Source organism: Camelus bactrianus, chromosome 14, assembly GCF_048773025.1.
Source record: "Camelus bactrianus isolate YW-2024 breed Bactrian camel chromosome 14, ASM4877302v1, whole genome shotgun sequence".
NCBI lineage: Eukaryota > Metazoa > Chordata > Mammalia > Artiodactyla > Camelidae > Camelus > Camelus bactrianus.
The window spans coordinates 18,421,897-18,430,150 of record NC_133552.1 but is presented as its reverse complement, the minus strand read 5'-3'; the positions used below and the strand labels follow the sequence as shown (position 1 = coordinate 18,430,150).

At 46.8% G+C, this 8,254-nt stretch overlaps 1 long non-coding RNA gene across 1 annotated transcript; it reads right to left on the bottom strand.

Annotated features, from left to right (window-relative positions):
- Nucleotides 1-3,601: 3,601 nt before the first annotated feature.
- On the bottom strand, nt 3,602-5,844 carry LOC141579810 (uncharacterized). Its single transcript, XR_012511822.1, has 3 exons — nt 5,773-5,844; nt 4,835-4,927; nt 3,602-3,890 (listed from the first exon to the last, which is right to left on the bottom strand). It is a non-coding gene; the product is annotated as an uncharacterized LOC141579810 (long non-coding RNA).
- Between the last annotated feature and the right edge of the window lie 2,410 nt (nt 5,845-8,254).

The window sequence follows — 8,254 nt, the reverse complement described above, 5'->3', positions numbered from 1 at the left end:
ATATCACCAGTCACTTGCATGTGACTTGCTGGGGCTCCAATTTAGGATGTAAACAGCCACTGGGAGGTAACAGTAAGGTTCCTGAACATCGCCATCTGTGGCCACGTGAAGGTGGAACAGGAAATGGCCAGGCTGCCTCCATTTAAAGGAGGAGGTTGAGCATGCCAGCGGCAGTCACCCACCACCCTCCTTCCCCCTCCACATCCCACTCCCAGACGATCGAATTCCTGGCTTAGAAAAGCTGCTCTTCAAAAGCAGATCTGCAAGCAAGAGTATTAGGAGGAAACTTCTCCAGCAATTCAAAGGCTGTGCATCTCGGGGTGCAGTATTTCTCAGAAGGGCAGGTCTAGGGTGAGCAAAAAAGCTGTCACCCCTTGGGAAAGCTTTGGTCTTGAAGAAGGTTGCAGGAAGGATGCTGCAGAATGGAGCGGCCACTTTTTGTTTGAATAAGGCAGCTTGCAACAAGAGGACAGATTCTCAATATGTCCTGGAAGCCCCTTGTGCCTGGTAGCCCTGTTTTTGGTGCTAAGGGTGCTGACCACACCCACCTTCAGGAATCAGGAAGACCACTTTCTGGCCAATGGTACTAGCAGGGGAGGGAGGAGGACAGCCCTGAGTCTGTCTGGCTCTTGATGAACGTGGATAATTGACACTGAGAAGACCTGTAATTGCACCAGGCAACCAAGCATGAAGAGAAGAACAGTCCCCAGGCTCCATCGAGGTGCTTGACTGGCCCAGGACACTTGATCGGTAAAGACACTACCCGGGCCATGATGTACCCCTTCGACAGTGTCCTGGTCTGGTTTAGGTAGCTGGGCTGTGTTACACCTGTGACGGGTCAAGTTTCTTCGCTGCGAGTCATTTCCCTGCTCACACACACGGAAAAAATTGATCAGACGCCTGCCTGTTGGGTCATCGCTGCCTCTTGTCCCACAAGGTGATGAGCACATGGCTTTGTCAGGCTGCGAATTTATTGGATTAACTACCAACGGACAAGGAAACTAGGCTGTCCCAACCTCTTCACTCCTGATGATGAAGACAGAAATAGCTTACATTTTCATCATGCTTTTTTCTTTCATTCTGCTCTTTAAATGATGTGCTGTGAGGTAGAGATATTGTTTTGATTGGGAAATTGAGACTCTGATTATGTACATTAATCAGACTGAAAGTCTAGAGAGAAGTTTTATCATTTGATATCGTAAGACTTGGGTTTCTCGCCTTGAGTAGAAATAACTAGTGAGGGTAAAATTAAAAACTGATGACATTCTCTTATCTAACAAAGAATAGTAGTGAGAGTCATGCCCATAATTAGAATTCCAACATTCTTTTGATTAATTAACACATCTGACGAATTCCTATAGGATACACAGCACAAACTCTAAAATTGTAGAGGCTTCTGACCCAACAAATACCTCTCTCTGTCTCTGTCTGTCTGTCTGTCTCTCGTCCTCTCTCCCCCCGTCTCTCGGGAGCCAGCTACCAGACACGTTCAGCAGACCTCCCAGCCTGTGAGGACTCATTCTTCTCCTGAGGCCTCATGCCCTGGATATTAGACCGAGAAGGGTCAGCGTTTATTTGTCTTGGGCTGCTTTATTTGTGCAGGCTGTTTTCCTGAGGTAACCCAAAGCGTCTCTGAAGGAGTTCAGGGAGAAGGCGGGGTGGGGGCGAGCTCTGGCCCTCCTTGTCTGAGCCCCGGCTCCCAGGGAGAATGCCCTCATTTGTGTAAAGGCCTCCACAGGCCCCAACCATGGATTGTTTATTTACATTCAAGGAACAGATATTGCAAAATGCAAACCAAAACCAGCAGGAATTTAGACGGCAAAGTTCTGGGTGGTAAGGCAGATTCTGTGATGATTTCACAGGCAGGATTTAGAGAGGATTCCATCTGAATACGAAATGTTTTTGAGAATGGACGCTCCCTTTTCTCAGCACCCGTGTGGTTCCCTCAGTGTTTGGATTCCGGACCCCTGTTCTTTCCTGCTGCAGCTCTATCTTGCTTCCAGTTACTGGGGGCTTCCTGGATGCTCTGTTTGCATCAGGCACTTTACATACACCCCTCATCTAATGATCACAATCCAATGAGGCAGGCACCATTCCTGTGCCTATTTTACAAACAGGGAAACTGATACTGAGAGAGGTCAAGTCATTTGCTCAAGGTCATAGAGTGAATACAGACCCTGGAGTCCGTCTGACTTTAGCGCCCTGCCGTGGACCACTGAGTTTCACTGCCTCCCCAAGAGACCACTGCTTCCTGGCTTCTTTAAAAAACAAAAAAGTTGCTCTTTAACTTCTAAATTGATTGCATTTGTAAACAGCATGCTATAGAAACACATATCCCCCCACTTTTATTTTTAAAATGATTGCTGTAGTAGTCAGGGTTTCTCAGCCTCAGCACTACTGACATTTGGAGCTAGATAATCCTTTGTTGGAGGGCTCTCTGGTGTATTACAAGATATTCAGCCACATCCCTGGCCTCTACCTACTACGTGCCAGCAGAGTAGCACCCCTCCTCCCAAGCTGTGACAATCAAAAATGTCTCCAGATAGGGCCAAATGTTCCAGAGTGGAGGCAAAATCACCCCTAGTTGAGTGTTAGACCCAAAAGTTATTTAAAAAGGGCAATGGATTTCAACTCCTCCTTTTTCACAGTCCCCATCCACTTACTCCAGAAAGTATTTTCCACCTTCCCTTATGTTAGAGTATCCCAGAAGTAAGGGCACATTCAACTAACCCCCAAGAAAGGAGCCCAAAGACTAAGGAGGAAAACATCTATGATTTTGGTGGGCAGGACAGCTGGGAAACAGGTCTGTGACCAGCACCAAGACGGCCAGTGGAGTAGCTGACACAGGACACGGCTTCACTATTTGACTGCTTGGGAGTACATAGATTCTAGACTCTAAAAGGTGTGTTGTGTGTTGTTGTCATTGTCACAAGTCCCAGGACTCTTAGGACTGTGGAGAGGATGTTTCGATTTATGACATGACAGAAGAGATATAAAGTATTGCAAAAGTGCTTAGGCTAATCCTGCTACTATTCACCCTAATCTAGAGATTTGTCATCGCCTTATATAGTGGGACTGAATACAACTTTTGGAGGTTGAATGAATAGGGGATGCGTCCTGCTATTCCTTAGGAGAACTTTTGGAAACTACCCTATAGAGGCTTTATCTGGGTGTAGGTTCTTTCAAAAAATAGACCCTGAAAGAGGATTTACATGCTAGTGGTTTGTTTGAGAGGTGATCCCAGGAAGCATGGTAAGTAGGGGAAGCAAGGCAGGGAAGGGAAGAAAGCCATCAAAGGGTACTTTAACAAATGGGTTAACTCTGTGAGCAACTATGCCTCTGCCCCCCTGGGCTCCTCTGGGAGACTGTGTATGACACACCTTAGGACTGTGACACCAGGATTAGGAAGCTGGAATATCTATCTACCAACTCTCATCCCTCATTGGTGGACATCTCCTGGGGGCATGAGCCCCAGGGCACCTCTGGACATGCCATACTCCTGGGGACAGAGAAAGCCCTCAGTCAGAGAGAAACAGGCAGGTGAGTCGCATCAGTTACTGATGGCTGTATAACAAATTATCCCAAAACTGACTGGCTTCAAACAACATACATTTGTAATATCCCAGTTTCTGTGAGCTGGGAGTCCAGGTACAGCTGAGCTGAGGGATTCTGCTTGGGGTCTCCCATAGGGTGCAATCAAGGTTACAGCTGAGCTGCAAGCATCTCAAGGTTTGGCTGGGGAGGATCCAACTCCAGGCTCGCTCAGGTGGCTGTTGGCAGGATCTAGTTCCTCACAGGCTGGTGGGCTGAGGGTCTCAGTTCCTTGTTGGTCAAAAGTCTCCTTGCCACACAGAACCTCGACTGGGTGCTCACAACATGGCAAAGAGTGCCTTAAGAGAGGGCAAACAGGATCAAAGTCACAGTTTTGGTAACCTAATCTCAGAAGTAACATCCCATCACTTTTGTTGGAGTCTAGTCATTAGAAATGAGTTGCTCAGTCCATCCCATGTTCAATAGGTGGGGGTTACACTAGGCATGTAACTAGGAGACCCCCAGGGAGCCATTTAGAGGGTGTCCTCAGGAGTGGATGAGAATTGCCCACCAAAGCTGTAGGTGACTTCTGGGCTGAGACAAAGGAATGCGACCAGGACACTCGCATCTGCCCTATGGATATAACTTCATGTTGTTACATTATCCCTGGTTAATGGGAAACATTCTAGTTGTCTACAAATTGAGAGGCCCTGGAATACAGTTTTTTTTTAATTGAAGTAGAGTTGATTTACAATATTATGTTAATTTCAGGTGCACAGCATTGTAACTCAGTGTTTTTGCAGATTATACTCCATTATGTTATTACAAGCTAGTGTATATAATTCCCCATGCTAAACAGTGTATCCTTGTTGCTTATCTATTTCACATATAGCAGTTTGTATCTGTTAATCTCATTTAAAAGGTCAGTATTTCTATAAATGGGGACACTTCATGAATTTGGTGCAGACTGACAAATTTGAAACGGACTTGAACCAAGTAACAGGCACTGTGCTAAGTTCCAAAGACACAGAGTTAAATCCTTAGGGAGGCTACTATCTGCAGGGGCAGAAGGTGGGGGGACAGAAACCTGGGGTTGCAGAACAGGACCATATGTGCTAGATATAGAAACATCAAGCTGCAGCACCCAGGAATCTAATTCCAGCTGGGTGGGAGGAGGTGATGGAGAAGATCTGGGAGGTGGATTGGAGAAGGGGTGACACTTGCTCATCTTCCCACTGTTACAGAACACGGTTTCCTCTCCCTCCCTATAGGATGATCCCTGTAGGGTCACCAACATTCTTACCATGTGCCTCTGTATGCTTAATCTTTCCTGAAGACTCATTCTCAGGCCCTTTCCAGATGAACCATGCTTTAGGAGGGACACTCTGCCCAGTCCCTGAAGAAAATCAGGAATAAAGGTGAAAAAAATAAGAAGAAACAGAATGGCAGAAACAACACACCCCAAACACATCAAATGACAAGCAATTCCCCCTCCTCCTGCCTGTTATTGCCCCATAGCAGACTCTGCACCCCCGCACCCGGGCCATCTCCACCTCCCCACTCTGGACTGTGCGCGCCCAGGTGTGAATCTAATCGCCACCTGCCTACTGATAATATTCAAACCACAAAAGCCTCCAAAGCAAACAAGTCCCTGCTGGGAAAGCACTTTCTTTCCCCCTTTATTTAAGCCAGGCCTTATCTTGAAGCTAAATCCATTATCCTGGACATTGGAATGAAGTCCAACACCTGATGAATAACCCTGTTGCCTAATCCCTGCCTCTTATCCGTTCAGGGCAGCCCCAAAGGTGAAAGGGGAGGGAAAACTGAGTCACGGAAATTAATGGCAGGACTCTACAAAGCTGCTTGCCTCTTTGAGCAAAGCCACATCTGATTCCTCAACACCTGTCTTCTTCTTCTCTTCATTCATTTTCATCGCCTTTGATCTTCTATTTTTTCTGTTCTTTTTTTTTCTTCTATCCATTCCTTCTGTTTATAATTCTTTTCATTTTTGAAAACTTAGCTTCTCATCAGTCACTCTCTTCAGAATGTGATTTAAATGAGTAATCAATCAACAACGAATCATGATGTATGTGAATAACAGTAGAACTTATTAAAGGCTTTAAACAATCATTTGAAGATTTTCACGACAGGTCGGTGAGGACAGGGGAGCTGGCTTCAGAAGGACCCGGGGATCACCAGCCTGAAAGGGATACTAAGAACCCCCAGGTAAGTGCCACTTACTGCAGCCCTGCGCGTGGGTCTTCCAAATCACACCTCACATGACCCTGCTGGGAAGAATGGGGACTCTGTTTTACAGATGAAGAAATGAGACTTGGTTCAGCCTCTCTTAAGGGGTTGAGCTGAAAAACTAAACTCTTATCTGTGTGGCTCCAAAGTCCATGCTTTTTCAACTACACTGATAGCCCAAAACAAACAAAAGAACGCTACTATATTTCAGGATCCACATTTAAGTTTAAAATCCTTTTATTTTACCACTTTTTCATTCACCCCCTCACATCCTCTTATCCTTCTTTACCTTTACTAAATCACAAGGCCAATCATTAAATTCTATGGTCAATCAAGATCACTCCATCACATATACTATACACACTTTCTCCTCTCCCTGAACTCACTTGTCTCACTTGGCAAGTCTCCCATCCTGGTAAAACCCAATCTCCACCTACCTGAAAACTGCAGCCAGACAGCTGACTGTAGCTGGAGAAAAGCACACACCTGGGATGAGCACACACTCCAACGGGCCACCCTCAGTGGGACCCAGCGTCCCACAGGCTCCCCTGGTCCTCCCCTCCCGCTGCGTGCCCTCGCCTCCAACCTCACACTCACCCCTACGCCTCACTCCGGGCTCGTGCCCATGCTTCCTACTTCTCCAACGAGAGCTCCCTGGTCTCCCTGGCTGCATCCACCTCCCTTTTATTATTGCAGAACCGTCCTGCTGCTCCCTGAGAAGTGCCTTCTATGCCTGCCTGAGTCCGTTCGGGCTGCTATAACAAAATACATAGACTGGGTAACTTAAAAATAGCAGGAGTGTACTGCTAACAGCTCTGGAAGCCAGAGGTCTCCATGGTCGGAGAGCCCACTTCTGGGTTGACATCTCTTTGTAACCTCACATGGCGGAAGGGGATGGGGAGCCCCACAGGGTCTCTTTTAAAAGAGCATTAATCCCATTCATGAGAGCTCTACCTTCATGATCTCTTCACCTCCCCATATCATGACACTGGGCACGAAAGTGAGGGAGGGGGACACACTGAGAACACAGCCATGCCCCCTGCCCCACCCACGCACCTGGCTCCAGCCATCCTTCATTCTTGTCTTCTGCATCATCAATGTCTCTCCCTACTGAACCATTCCTATCAGCATTCAACCCACTGTTGTCTCGTTCCTCTTAAAAACCCTCTTGACTTTGTTTTTCGTAGCTACCACTCAACCTCTCTCCTTCCTTATTCCGTTTAACTTCTCAAAAGAGCTGTTCACAATCTTTGATACCCCTACTCCCTTCTCTTTCCCTTATAGACCCACACTAATAAGACCTTTGCCCCCGCTTTTCACTAAAACCAGTCTTGTCACCAGCGAGCTCACTTCCAATCCAGTGCTCAGCGCTCAGTCCTTTTCTTCCCTGGCCTGTCAGCTGATCCTTCCCTCCCTTTCAAAACCCCCCCTTCTCTTGGCTGGAAGGACTTCACACTCTCTAGGTTTTCCCGGAGCTCACCTGCCGCTCTACCTCAGTCTCTTCTTCTGGTTCCTCCTTATTTCCCGGACCTCCTAATGCTGAAGTTCCCCAGCGATATCCTTTGTCTTCTCTTTTTAATTGACTATCACTCCCCTGTGAGCTAAATCAGTCCAGTAGCTTTGAAAACGTCCAAATGCCACAAGCTTCAAATTTACATCTCTGCCCTGACAGTACATCAGCCCAGACATTTCTCCCCTGAGCTCCAGGGTGACAGATATATCTGCTCACTCAGCATCTTCCTATTCCTGTCTAACAGATATCTCAAAGGTGGTATGTCCAAACCCGAACTTCACCCATGTCATCCCCACCCCCTGCAAACCTGCTGCACCGTGAGTCTTCTCCATCCCCATTACTGGCCATTTCTTGTTCAGTTGTTCAGCCCCCAAACCTGCTGTCACACTAGTCTTATATTTTCTTCTCAAACCCTACATCCAGTTCAATGAATCCTGCCTTCTTGTCCTTTAAAATATATCCAGAATTTGACTATTCCCAAGCAGCTCCATGCTACCATCCTGCTGTGAACCATTATCATCTCTCTCCCAGATCTTTGCCACAGACTTTGGACTAGTTACTCTGCCTCTGCCTGTGCTCCCAGCAGTCTATTCACAACACAACAACCACAGTGAACATTTAAAAATTCAAATCAGGTAGATGGCACTCCTCTGCTGAAAATCCTCCAATGTCTAAAGTGGTAAAGGCCAACGTCCTTTAAATAACCAGGGATGCCTGTGTGCTTTGGCCTGTTACCCCTTACTCTTTCTGCCGCACTGGCCCTCTTCTGTTCCTTGAACATACCAGGCATATTCCCACCTCAGGACCTTTGCACTTGCTGTCTCTCTGCATAGGAGCACCTCCTACAGCTATGATATAGCTCAGTCCTTCCAGTTTTTGCATGATAATGTTTTCTCAGTGAAGCCTTTCCTAAGAATCCTGTTTGGAATGATAACACCTCATATTTCCAAACTCTCTTTTTCT